Raw genomic sequence first — 14,383 nt, 5'->3', positions numbered from 1 at the left:
GGCTGACCACTTCGTGGCTGAGTTGCTGTCATTCCCAATCGCTTCCACTTTGTTATAATCCCACTGACAGTTGACTGTGGAATATTTAGTAGTGAGGAAATTTCAAAACTGGACTTGCTGCACAGGTGTCGTCCAATCACGGTACCATGCTGGAATTTGCTGAGCTCCTGAGAGCGACCCATTCTTTCAGAAATGTCTGTAGAAGCAGTCTGCAGGCCTAGGGGCTTGGTTTTATACACATGTGGCCATGGAAGTGATTAGAACACCTGAATTCAATTATTTGGATGGGAGACTGAATACTTATGGAAATATAGTGGCGGAAGATTTAAACCACGACCCCTTATAACTCAGTTTCAAGGGGGAGGGGTGAAAATGAGAAATGGGATTGGGCCTTAGAGTCCAGATTTAACCACCTGCAGCATCTCTTAGTCACCCACAGAACGCCTGTGCATTTCTACACTGTATGCATCATAATACTGCAGGATGGACAGTGGAAAGATCTTTTTAACAAGTGGAGTATCTGAGCCCTCATATGAAAGCACCTTATATGATACTGATGTTATGAGTCTGGAATGCTCATAAGAAAGAAAGCTCCATATATGGAGGGGCCCTCTCCCTTCTCTCTCTCTCTCTCTCTCTCTCTCTCTCAGTTCCAGAACATATGAGATCGTTATAAACATTTCCATATGTGTCTTAGATATACGTTGACGAAAATAACCAGCATATAAACGCCTGGACTGTGTTTCCAGAGGTGTTTTGGCCGAATCTTCTCTCAGGCAAAGCCAGGCTGCCTGATTACGATGCTGTTCTTCTTTGTAACAAAACTTCTCTATATTTTTTTATGCAAATGAGACGCTGTCAACGAAGATTCCTTTATCACCTTCACAGCATTGCTATCAAAATAAACCCCAAAAGCAGTCATGGATGGTGGAACTGTGTGGGACGTTGATTCACACCCTTTCACAAAAGAATGGGGGCAGATTTTCAGAACAAATTCATTTTTATTTACAAGAATAACATTTTCTTTTCTTTTCTTTTCTTTTAAACTTATGACTGATCTTGTTTATCCCGTGGCAGGAATAAAGCCTCAATGAGGTTATATAATTACTTGTAGTGTAATATTGATTGGATTTCTGTTTATCTCGATTCACCATCTGTACAATGGGGTTTTCTAGATCTACACTGCTTTTCATGTTTCACCTTCACCAGCAATTCCATCGTTTCAATGGCACAATGAATAAAAGTTCACACACACACAAACACACACACACACACACACACACACACGCACACATATCATCCAAGCCGCTTCTCCTTCTGGGTCAAAAGTTCAGTTTAATATTAAATATTCCCAATTTAAATGACTTAATCTAATCTGTTGAGTCTGGCTGCCAATCCGTTTAGGTTTTGGCTTGTGTCTATGTTTTGTGTGAGTTAGGGAGTTGGGTAGGCTGACTGTCTCTTGTTTATTATATTGCTTGGTTGAAGTTAGTTTGTATTTCTCTTGAACTTGGTGTGGGTTTTGTTTGTTGTTTTAGGCAAAAATTTTATCACAAAACTATTTCAACTGGTGTTTGGTATAAAATGAGAAATCAAGGTTCTTTAGAAGATCATGAGCTGATCATTCTTGTGTATTTTGTACTGTTGTTGCTCACTGACTGGTACATTAGCACTGTATAGACTGGAGCTGATATCTGATCCTCAGGCACAGTAGAATATGTACAGTAATAACATAAAATATCAATACAGTTATAAAATAAAAACATCCTAACAAACGTCACCAAAAAACACACAATCATAATTTATTGCTATTTCTCGTAGATAATCTATCAGCTCTATTAAATGTACTGGACAGTAAATATTCTTACACAGCAACAGGCTTAACATTGGAAATGAAATTGTTTAGTGAACATAATGAAAACAATAACATTTAAAAAACAGATGTATGAGACAAACACTCAAATGACAGTCAACTACATGTTATAAACAGATCCTGCACTGACTTCATTCAGCCTCCAGGGGGCAATCAAACCTTCCAATCACACGATCTGATTCTAGGAGTTTGCGGCACTGTTAACCTCTGACTCCCCCATCCTGTTTCTCTCCTACCTTAAAATATAATAAGCAACAAGGTCAAATGTAATTAAAAGAGTGAGTTATGAATTAAATACAAATATGCTGTTATGTTATATATCACTCACATCCTGGTCATCATTCAGATAAATATTCCCTTACAGATCCAAACAAACTGCTGACATTCCTGATATTCATTCTAAAACCCTCTCAGTTAAAAATACTTTTTCTCACAAATCCAAATAAACGGGAAATAACAGGGATAATCAGCCCAGTTCTTCAGAGGATCAGACCCCTCGCCAGTTATGACACAGTCCTCTTCTACTGAGTTACCATTGGGTTAACTGTGTCCCCAGAACCTGAAAGAGAGAATCAGAGAATCCACTGTTTTTATCAGAGCAGTGAGGAGTGACCGTCATTAACTACACCATCAACAGAGTTCAGCTCAGTGGTCTCTTACGTAGTGGTGAGTGCTGAGCCGTCCACCCATTTCCAGACCCCCTCTGTCTCACTGTCAGTCAGACCAATCCAAGCTCTATTTCCTCGTCTCAATACTTCAATAAAATCCTGTTAACAGTGAGATGAACATTCTCAGTAACTGAGAGGAAACTTTAACTTCTAACTGCACACATAATATATGGCCTGACGTGAATAACCATCCCATCTCTCTCTCTCTCTCTCTCTCTCTCTCTCTCTCTCTCTCTCTCTCTTACTCACCTGTTCTTCTCTGTTGTTTATGCTCACCAGGTCTGCTCCTCTCTGTCTGCAATCCTGTCTGGTCTCACTCCAGTTTTTTCCTCCAGTAGAGATGAAGTACATACTGGTCTTGAAAAATGTCCAGCCCTGCTGCATGGCCTTCTCTATGAATTGAACACACAAACAAACACAGACATTTATTCTACACTTTAATGCCACAGTTATTTTCTTCTTTCACACCAGTCAGTCAGATTATTGGATCCTTGATAATTATTCCTCACATTAAAATGGAATTATTGATGATGATGCTCTGATGTTTTTACTCTACATATCTGCTGATGCTGTGCCAACACATGCACATGTATAAACTGTAGAAATCAGGGCCAGAAAATAATTCAGCGATGAACAACAAACAGCACAAACTGCTCTCCGTTATGGATGATGATGGCCACCCGCTGCACACCATCATCACAGACAAGAGGATTCAGGAGATCCTTTGTCCCTCGAGCCATTAGACTCTTCACGTCTTCCCAGTGGGGCCAGAAGACGAGAAGAGGGAAGCGGACAGATGAGGACTGAATACGAATCTCATGCTAAATCATAAGTTTAGTCTGTCCATCTGCACATATGGCCACTTAATATACATACTGCACTTTCTGTAACCCCTACCACACCTAGACACTTTATTTCAGTGCTAATGTCTGCACATATTTATTCAGTATTGTCAAAATGTGCTGTTATTGCACTGCCTTCATAATCTCAGATAATAGATCTTATTGCAGAGCTTTGTATATTTCTATTTGTATATATGCCATATATCTATCTATCTAACAGCTACAAGAACACATGCAGTTTCAGCTTTCTGTCACTTCAGCAACTGAGGCATGTTTTTATTATCTACACTTGTTTCTTCAGAGCACCAGTTAGTTAGAATCTAATCTGGACTGTGGTTTGTGGCACTTTTTGCTAAAACTTCCACATGACCGCATCCGCTGGTGGTTAACTGCTTAGAGGAGCTGAACCCTGAGGTGGGGCAGCTGGTAAACTGGGCTAGCTATAACCATGAATCTGAAGAAGTCTAAAGTAAAGTACCATTTGAGTTTTTTTGATGGACAACCCTTCAATGTATGCAAGAATTCACTCATCAGTCCACAACAAACAGGGCAAACCACATGAAATGTGTAAGTTACAACTAGGGGGACACTCTGCAATTGTCTGTGCAGATTTACTGTACATATAATGCAGGCATTAAGTCTATTTACAAGGCAGGGAATGGACAGACGCCTCATACGCCAGCTTGATCACATCGGCTAGCCACAGATTAGAGTGACTACACATATAAAGTAAGTTTACAAGTTTTTAAGTTTCTTATTTCGAGTGCAGCAAACACTGCCTCGACTCAGCCTTTGCATGAGTCAACTCAACTCATACAGACTCCATCTGCCTCCATCTTGCCCTATCCACTGCCTCCTCTACTTTCACACCAACCATCTCCATGTCCACCTTCACTACATCCATAAACCTTCTCTGAGGTCTACCTCTTCTCCTTCTGCCCGGCAGCTCCATCTCCAACATTCTTTGCCCAATATATCCACTGTACTAATGCTTTTATACAACAGTCAAATAAATAAAGTAAGAAATCAATCAATTTGGCCATGAACATGTCATTTAATATGTTTTAATTAACAAGCAGCTTGTTGATACATCAGAGTAAAGAGCTCCGCCCACTTATTGCATAGCCGGCAGTTCGTTCTCCAGCTGCTTACACTAAATTCCCAAACAGTCATCACTGCTGAGCAGCTTGTTTGTTTTTTATTACGGCGGTTTTATGGCTCAGTCCGATTTGGTCAGACTCTGAAGATCTGATTCTTCGTTGTTTAGCTGTTTGTTTTGTGGCAAAGTAAGAAGTGAAAACTTTCAGATGACTTGAGGGTCTCCTACAGCTGTCAAACTCGTTGCTTAGCAACGGCATCTTAGCAGAGTGAAATATGAGCACGAATAGAACGCTTATCAACCAATCAGCTTGTGAATCAGAATCAGAATCCTTTATTGATCCCAGAGGCAAATTGCAGTTGTTACAGTTGCAACCATTTATGTAAAAGAATAAACATTTTAATAATTAAAAAAAAAAGAGAGAAAGAGAAATTTGCAATATGTGCACGAGATTTAAGGTCTTATGAATACAGTAAAGTGGTGTAGCCAGAACTCACTGTTGTATAAACAGCCTATGTTATTTCAGATGTAGTATTTCGGTGGTAAATGACAGCAGTTAGTATTTAGTTAGTATTTAATAGTTGTTTAGTAATCTCATCTTTGGAGCCAGTGAGGGGTTACTTTTCCACTTTTGATCAAAATAAATCTATAACAGTAATATTTCATGCATAGTTTGCACCTTCAAAAGTTTAGTCGATGGCCTTGATGGGACGCAAACTCACTATATAAGAGCTGCTGAAAGCTCGTTTTACCAGATAATCTGCAGGACAATAGAAGTACCATTAATCATTGTTCATTAACCATTAGTTGTGCTAAGGAAACATACAGAGCTTTCATTATAAGCCACTACTAACATGAAAACAACACACAGACGCAAAAATGCTTGCTATAACAACAACATTGTCTAACTGAGAGAACCGATACATGTGTTATTACCAAACGAACATAAAACTGGTCCAACTCATTACAGTTTCATTGTACGTCTGAAAACGTATAAAAATTCACTAACCCAGTTCAGAAGGCGTCTTCTGGAGTTCGTCTCCCTGTTCCTGTAACCTATCTGTCGCTTTAATTTGGTTGACCAGGTCAGTCACTGAAAGTAAGAGAGCTGTTATTGAATTCATGGGGCTGAAACCTTCATATGTACACTTGCAGTCTATAGATGCTCAGACATTTTTCAGCACACTGACACCAGTATTGTCTAAGAGACCAGATAGACAGGTTACCTTTAACATAATGTACTTCATATTTCACAGTGCGTTGGTCTGGTTCAGTTCAAACCTTCTGAATTGCTGACGTGGTCACCAGGAACTAAGGTTATTATAGAGAATAGAGCCTGAGCAGACCAGAGCAAAGCCAGAGCCAGAGCCGGCGCTGCAGCCCAGGCCGGACCCAGTGCCTGAGCCCAAGTAGAGCCCGAGCAGAACAGAGCAGAGCAGAGTAGAGTAGAGAGTGAGCCCAAGTAGAGCCACAGCAGAACAAAATCTTCATATGTGCACATGCTGTCAAAAAGAAGGTATAAACCAAATAAAGATAAAAGCCACATTTATAACTTATTAGTTACTTGTAAGTAAGTGAAACATATTATTAGTGCCCAGCAGTGACAGTGAGAATGAAAACAAGAATATATCCGTGTATTCCAGTTCATAAAGTGTTCTAAAGTATAAAAGCTGAACTTACAGTACAGTCTCAGGGCAATATTGAGAGTTGCCTGAAGGATACACATCACACCAAGACACAGTACAGCCAGCCTGAACACCCCTAAACAAGAAACACACACAAATACACCTTTAACAGACTAGTGAGGTGAATGAAAGTGCCCATTCTCTTCTGATATGGCTCTTTGTTTGTGGACGTGTGGGTCAGCATGTGAATACTTAACTCTGTGTTCTTTGTCTCCACATGAGTGAGAGGTTTTGGCCACTTTTTCAATGTTCTCGTACTGAGGAATGTCCCTTTCCTTATGCATGACTATAATACACTGGATCACTGCAGCACTTTAACCTAATAGAATCATAAACATGAAGCAGATTCACTGACACTGCAGACAGGATGCGTCTCTGCTGCATGTAGCTTCTCTGTTGGCGAGAGATTGTCTTAGATATGTTGATGTTAAAGATAAAAAAGAGAAATGAGAAAATTCCCTCACATGTAATTATGTGAGAACTTTACGTTAAACTATGTTAACTCACTGAAACACTTAGTAAAAGTAATGATGTCTAGAAATATTAGCAGTTTCCTCAAAATGGGTTTTTTTGATCCTCAACTTACCTGAATTCAAATAAAATATGTATATATTTAAGTGAATATAATAATTCTATACTAAAACTTTGTACTTCTACAATCATAGACCATAGTAGTCCATCTTTTTCTCTGTATACTTTGTAATCCCTCTTTCAGCCTCTTTCACTCTGTTTTTCAATGGCCAAGACCAAAAGCCTTTGTAAGCTGTAGCCTTAAAATGACCCTGGAAAACAGCCCTAGACCATTATCCCACCCCCACCAAATTTTACTGTTTTTACTATGTATTCTATTAGGTAGTGTTCTCCTGGCATCCGCCAAACCCAGATCAGATTGCCAGGTAATGAAGCTTGATTCATTGCTCCAGAGCACACATTTCCACAGCTTCAGAGTCCCATGGCGGCGTGCTTTACACCACTCCATCGGACGCTTGGCATTATGCATTTTGATCTTAGGCTTATGTGCAGCTGCTTGGCCATGGAAACCCATCACATGAAGCACCCAGCGTGCAGTCATCCTATGATAGTGATATATTTAAAGTCACTGAGCTCATCTGTATGACCTGTTCTACTGCTAGTGTTTGTCTATCAAGTCTGCAAGGCTATGTGTTTAATTTTATCCACCTGTGGGTGAAACACCTGAACTAAATCATTATTAAATACCAATACCTTTTGTCATATAATGTATGTTATATACCCTACTCTGCTTTTAAAATGACTTTTAAGCTTAAAATTTGTTGTATTGCTTGAAAGGTTTGACATTAGACTGTGGGATCTGACATGTGATGTCCAAGTCCCTTCGTAAATGTGTGTCACGTCTACAGAGAAAAAGAACTTAACCAGCTCGTTAATCTCGCTATTCAAATGGATCATCTGTTACATCACTGGACCCTAACGAAGAACGAGACCCGGACCCGCACTACTGTTTCTCATGTACACACACTTTCTGAAACATCTGATAAACCTGAGCCTATTCAGTGCTACTCAGTTACTCCCAGCATAGACCATGGCATTGTTCAATAGAATTGATAGAAACCCAGTTTTTCCAAAGGCCCATATGTATCCCTTAACCCAAGCAGAGGAGAAAGCCCTAGACACTTATATTAGTGAATCCCTCGAACAAGGATTTATTCGTCCTTCCACATCTAAAGTAGCCTCCAGCTTCTTTTTTTTTTATCAAAAAGAAAGACGGAGGCCTACGCCCTTGCATTGATTGTTGGGCCCTAAATCCCTAAAAAAAACAACCAAAAATCAGGCCCTAAAGTGTCTAAAAGCTGCCCTTATCCTCTCCTTCTTGTACATGTGGCATTGGAACAGTTGAAAGGGGCCAAATATTTCACGAAACTCGATCTCAGGAGTGCTTATAATTTGATTAGAATGAAAGAAGACGATGAATGGAAGACTGCTTTCGTAACTACCAGGGGGCACTATGAATATCAAGTGATGCCATTCAGGCTCTCTGTCGCCCCCTCTGTCTTTCAGGCTTTTATAAATGATGCACTTGGAGAAGTCATAGGAAAATACGTTATCGTGTATCTCAATGACATATTGGTTTATTCACCTGATAAAGAAACCCATATTAGACACGGGCGTCAAATCCTTAAACGCCTGTTAGATAACAACCTCTACATGAAAGGTGAAAAATGCGAGTTCCACTTGCAGACAGTATCAGTATCCTTCTTAGGATATGTAATAAGTTCCCAAGGAGTCATCATGGATGACAAAAAGGTAGAAGCAGTGGTCCAATGGCCTACTCCAGCCTCCGTGAAAGAACTGCAAAGGTTCTTAGGCTTCGCAAACTTCTACTGCAGGTTTATAAGAAACTTTAGCGCTATTCCGTTGACTTCCTTATTAAAAGGAGGGACCAAAAAGCTCAAATGGACAGAACAGGCAGACAAAGCTTTTAGAGAACTAAAAGAAGTATTCACTACTGCTCCCATATTAAAACACCCAGACCCAGCAGAACCGTTCATAGTAGAGGTTGATGCGCCTGAGACAGGAGTTGGGGTAGTATTGTCCCAGAGGTTAGAAAACCCTGTGAAGTGGTACCCAGTTTCCTTTTATTCGCACAAAATGACCCCAGCTGAAGGTGACAGGGAACTATTGTCAGTCAAACTAGCTCTGGAAGAATGGAGACTGGCTGGAAGGAGCCAATCATCCCTTTGTAGTGATAACAGATCACAAGAATTTAGAGTACCTGCATACAGCTAAGAGATTGAATTCCAAACAGGCTAGATGGTCTTTATTTTTCTCTCGATTTCAGTTTATCATCACCTTTCGTCCAGGTTCCAGAAACACAAAAGCCGATGTATATATTCTAACGATTATTGTACTGAACAAGACGAGACGGATAACGGATACTACCACCTGAGGTTTTTATTTGTAATATTAGATGGCAGTTAGATGAGGATATCTCTAGAGCCCTACATAATGTGGAGATACCATAACAGAGTCCTACAGGAAAATTACACGTTCCAAACCAGTTCCGCCCCTCACTTCTAACTTCAGGCCATCCCAGAGAGACAAGAACTCTCATCTAGTTGCTAACAGATATTGGTGGTAGACTATGCACAAGGACGTTCATGAATATGTGAAATCCTGTTCCACCTGTGCCCAGTGTAAAACCCCTAGAACATTGCCTGCTGGAAAGATAGTCCTGTTGGAGATTCCCAACCGACCCTGGTCCCATATAGACATTGACTTTGTCACGGAATTGCCAGAATCCCAGTCCTACACCACTATACTAATGGTTATTGACCATTTTTTGAGAGGTGTTTGATTCATTCCATTTACCTGTACTCACGTCATTTCAAACAGCTGAAGCACTTTTCCAAAATGTTTCTTTGGTATACCAGAAGACATAGTGTCAGATAGGGGCCTCCAATTCATCTCACAAGTCAGAACAGCTTTTTGTGAAGGTCTAGGGGTTTCAATGAGTCTTTCTTCTGGCTATCATTCTCAATCTAATGATCAGTGTGAAAGGGCTAACCAAGAGCTAGGCAAATTCCTGCAAATGTTTTGTCACAATAACCCCTCAGAGTGGTCCATATTCCTACCTTGCGTGGAAATCGCCCAAAATTCCCTCATTAGTTCAGATAAAATATGATGCCTTTATTGTTATTGTACAGTGTACAATGAAATTGAGCAGCAATCCAATGGCACTTTCTACATACAAAACAATTAAACATAAGGCTAAAATATATAAAGTGCAGATTTAAGGGGAAAATGGTATAAAAAATCTTGAATATAAAGAAAAAGGACTATAAAACTATATATTCTAAACAGACAAGTGAGGTGGCAGTTGGTTATTGCACATTCATTGGATAGCTTAAAGAGTCATATGATATTGCACAGCTTAAGGATTATTACACAGAAAGAATACAGATTATAGATCACACACTCGAGAAGAAATGAATAATAGAACAGAGGTGGAGTGGAACACTGGAACACTGGAAGTGTAAAGTGTCCTATGAAGTCAGTGCCAGTAAAGAGTAGTAGTGATGCTCAGTCACTTCCACTGAGCACAGTGTCCTATAGAAAGTCCTTGTCAGTGTGTGAGATACTGCTAGAACAAAAAGTCACTGCAGACACAGAGAGAAAAAGGAACAGAGTTGAACGCAGAACTCTGTGCCATTCAATGCAATACAAAATACAACACAATACAATACAATAAACTACAATACATAGTGCTATACAATAAAATATATATAAGTGCAGCTTATAATTCAATGCTCATTTAAGTGCTGTGTAAAGAGATGAGTCTTCAGTCTAGACTCTGCTGTTCGGACAGCCAGGGGGAGTTCATTCCACCACTTGGGTGCCAGTACAGAGGACAGTCTCGACGCTTGTCTGCCATGCGCCTTGCAGGATGGCGGGTCAAGCCGAGCTGTATTCGAAGCTACAAGGGCTCATAGTACAGTTTGATATTTCACCATTGCCATCACGTAGGTAGGGGCTGGTCCATTTTTGGCTTTGTAGGCAAGCATTAGGGTTTTAAATCTGATGCATGCAGCTACAGGGAGCCAGTGGAGGGAGCGCAGCAGTGAGGTGGCGTGGCTGAACTTGGGCAGTTTGAAGACGAGCCATGCTGCCGCATTCTGGATGAGTTGCAGAGGCTTGATGGCCTGCATGGGAAGACCAGCCAAGAGTGAGTTGCAGTAGTCAAGCCTTGTGTTACGGCAACAACTTTGGACTGCCCCTTTGGTTTGTTTGCTCCCGCTGTTCTCTTCCTGTGTTTTGACCTCGATGCATGTTAGTGGACTACTATGTTGGATGTGAATGACAACATTAAATCCTATGCTTCTTTTAACATCCGTGTGCGTCTGAATTCTGTGACCGCGTTACAATGTGTAGGCATAGAAATATATACAGTATAAATTTAGAGGGGAAACAAAATACAACAAAAAAAGTGAAATCTTTGTCCTCCTTCTTCAGCAGTTTTGTTTTACACTTAAATGTATCATTACTGAATTTAGTCTGAGTGCAGCTCTTGAGTGTGCTATTAAAAGAGGAATTCTTTAACATTCCTGCAGAATTAAGAGGTCAAAGACAGCCTAAAAGCTAAAATGCTTACTTACATACAGTTATTTCATGAAATGGTTATAGAGCACAGGTCTGAGACATTGTTTCATAATAAGTTTTGAGACAAGCTTTTGTCATGTACCAGAGTGAAAAATGCAGGGCGTTGTAAGACAATGTATTCCCCAAAGATCCCCCCCCCCCCCCTTACTACTACTCAGGACACATGTAGTTTCACTGGTCCTTTTTCCTGTCACCAGCCTGAGTCAGTGTCTCTGCAGTGCACCATTTCACATAAAAACCCTCTGAATGACTGTTTACATCTCCATGACTTTGCAAATAATAAAAAATTGGTGGAATATCCCTTTAAGCAGATGTAGCATGTGAGTGTGTGCTTTGCTGAATTCACATTGCAACCACATGATGTTAATCTGCACATCCAGAAACCACGTGACTTTCAGACACACCACACAGACTCTTCTGTATCTGTCACAATCTCACTTCTTTAGAAGGTCAGATTTTTAAAAACACTCTGAAACCATGGTTTGTGAGACCAGGCCTTCCACCTGTGGTAGTAGTATGAGGGCAGACTAACTAAGGGAAAGAGCTCTGAGAACTCAGGCTGGATGCATTTGAGAAAGAGAACAGAAACAGAGACGAATGAGGATCCGTATGCAAACACAGCAGACAAGAGATCAACTCTTATGAAGAAATCTATGCCACTGAAGCTGTTCTGGACACTCCAGTGACCAGAATCCATAAAGGAACTATGAACCTCAGGTAGTGCTTGTTTGATCATTAATAGTGTTTATTTTCACACTCATAGTATCAATCACCACAATGTATACACTCAAATATTTGTCGGGGGGGCATCACAGGACAGTTTTGGGCAGCCCTGGCCTACATAAATAAATATGTCATTCATGGTCACAGAAACATGTTCAGATTGGAATTCTCCCAGAAGTAACTGTAATATTTGACTGTCAGTTAAACCTGTTGCTGGTATATTACACAGTAAAACGTGTATAACTGATTGTTGTTGAATCTGTTTTTAGATGGTGTTTGGTTTGCCCTCTTGTGAATAATTATGATGCTATACTCAAATTCATCCTGTTCAAAATGAGAAATCAAGGTTCTTTAGAAGACAGACAGACAAAGAACTTTAGTGATCCCAGAGGGAAACTGCAGTGTTTCAGTAGCAAGACATATAATTACACATAAACTATGCAGAAAAATACAAAATAGAAATAAATCTAGACATAAGTTAAAGTACAAGGGAAATAAAATATAAAAATATATCTATTTACATATTCACATGGCATATGAGACAGATTCTCGGTATTTACAGACAGCAGGCACTGAGTGTATGAGGTAGTTTAACAGCACACATTATAGACATGACTAACTTTGAGTTGCATCAATATTGTAGTGTAAAGTGCATAGTGAAAAGTGTCATTACAGTAATTGTTGTGATATATTGCACAGTGTGTATTGATCAGAGAGGAGATACAGTGATGTGGTTCAGCACATTTCAGACAGCAGGAGATCAGTACCTTCCCTGTAGTAAGGACACTCATTGTAGAGCCTTATAGCAGTAGGTAAGAAAGATCTCACACGGCGCTCTTTAACACAGCGCAGCTGTAACAGACGGCCACTGAATGTGCTTCTCTGTTTATTCAGTTTAGCATGCAGAGGGTATGAGGTGTTGTCCAAGATGGCTAACAGCTTATTGAGCATCCTCTGTCCTGCCACAGCCTCCAAAGAGTCCAGCTTGAGTCCTACAGCAGAGCCAACCTTCCTAACTGTTGGTTTTGTTCAGAGCATTTTTGTTAAAGCTGCTGCCCCAGAACACAACAGCATAGAATAGAGCAGTAGCTACAACAGACTGGTAGAACATCCATAGGAGCTTAGTGCACACACCAAAAGAAGAGACAGCTTTGGCCTCTCTTGTACACTGCGAGGGTGTTACAGCTCCAGTCCAGCTTGTTGTCCAAGCGCACACCCAGATATTTGTATGTCCTGAACACTTCCACATCAACACCATCATTCATGGCTGCTGACAAGACAGGTTTGGACTTCTTACAGTCCAGCACCATCTCCTTTGTCTTACTGATGTTTAGCTGCAGCTGATTCAGTTTACACCAATCAACAAAGTCCTTCACCAGTTTTCATTCTGTAGGTGACATGACTCTGTGTTATATCTGAGGTCAGAGGTGTACAGGTTGAACAGGAATGGAGCTAACACAGTCCCCTGTGGTGCCCCAACACCACACACAGCCTTGTCTGAGACACAGCCGTGCAGTCACACATACTGAGGTCGTCCAGTCAGATAGTCCTTTGTCCATGAGATGATGGATTCATCCACCATTGAAAAGTCAATAAAAGTTTCAAAAGTTGCAAAAACGATGTGTAACTGCTTTAGACCCTGCCTAAATATCCAGAAAAGAAAGAAAGTGGGTAAAAAGACACTATTTACAAAAAAATAGAAGACGCAGACACAGAGTTACTGGAACAGGCAGCCACCTCGAGTGGCACCGGAAGTTATTAAAAAAGTTTATGACTTTGAGCTGATCATACTTGTGTATTTAGTACCATTGTTGCTCACTGACTGATACACCACCTGTTCAGGACCAAAACACTCTTCCTAATGATTTGCTCCTGGAAAAAAAGTGCATTGTACTGGATACACAAATGCATGGTGAAAAGGTTCGACCTGTGGCATTTTATTCCTCAAAACTAGATCCTGTGGCAAGAGCTCTTCCACCGTGTGTGCAGGCCGTTATCGCCGCCTCTCTCGCTGTACAGGCATCTGCTTCCGTGGTTCTGTTTCATCATTTGGTTTTCCGTGTTCCACATGACGTCTCAGTTATTTTGCTGCAAAACATCTCCTATCTCTCTCCTTCGAGACATCTGTCATGCATGACCATGTTGCTTTCACAACCCAATTTAACTATAGAGCGCTGTACTGGGCTTAACCCTTCGACACTCATGCCTAATGCTTCTGAGGGGCTTCCCCACAGCTGTTTAGACATCATAGCTGAAAATGTACTCCCTCGTGCTGATCTTAAAGATCAGCCCTTTGACAACCCAGATACAAACCATGTTTGTCAACGGCTCCAGTAGTAAGCATTTCTATAGGAAAC

This window comes from Pygocentrus nattereri, chromosome 22 (genome assembly GCF_015220715.1).
Source record: "Pygocentrus nattereri isolate fPygNat1 chromosome 22, fPygNat1.pri, whole genome shotgun sequence".
Lineage (NCBI taxonomy): Eukaryota > Metazoa > Chordata > Actinopteri > Characiformes > Serrasalmidae > Pygocentrus > Pygocentrus nattereri.
Note: the sequence above shows the minus strand (reverse complement) of the source record.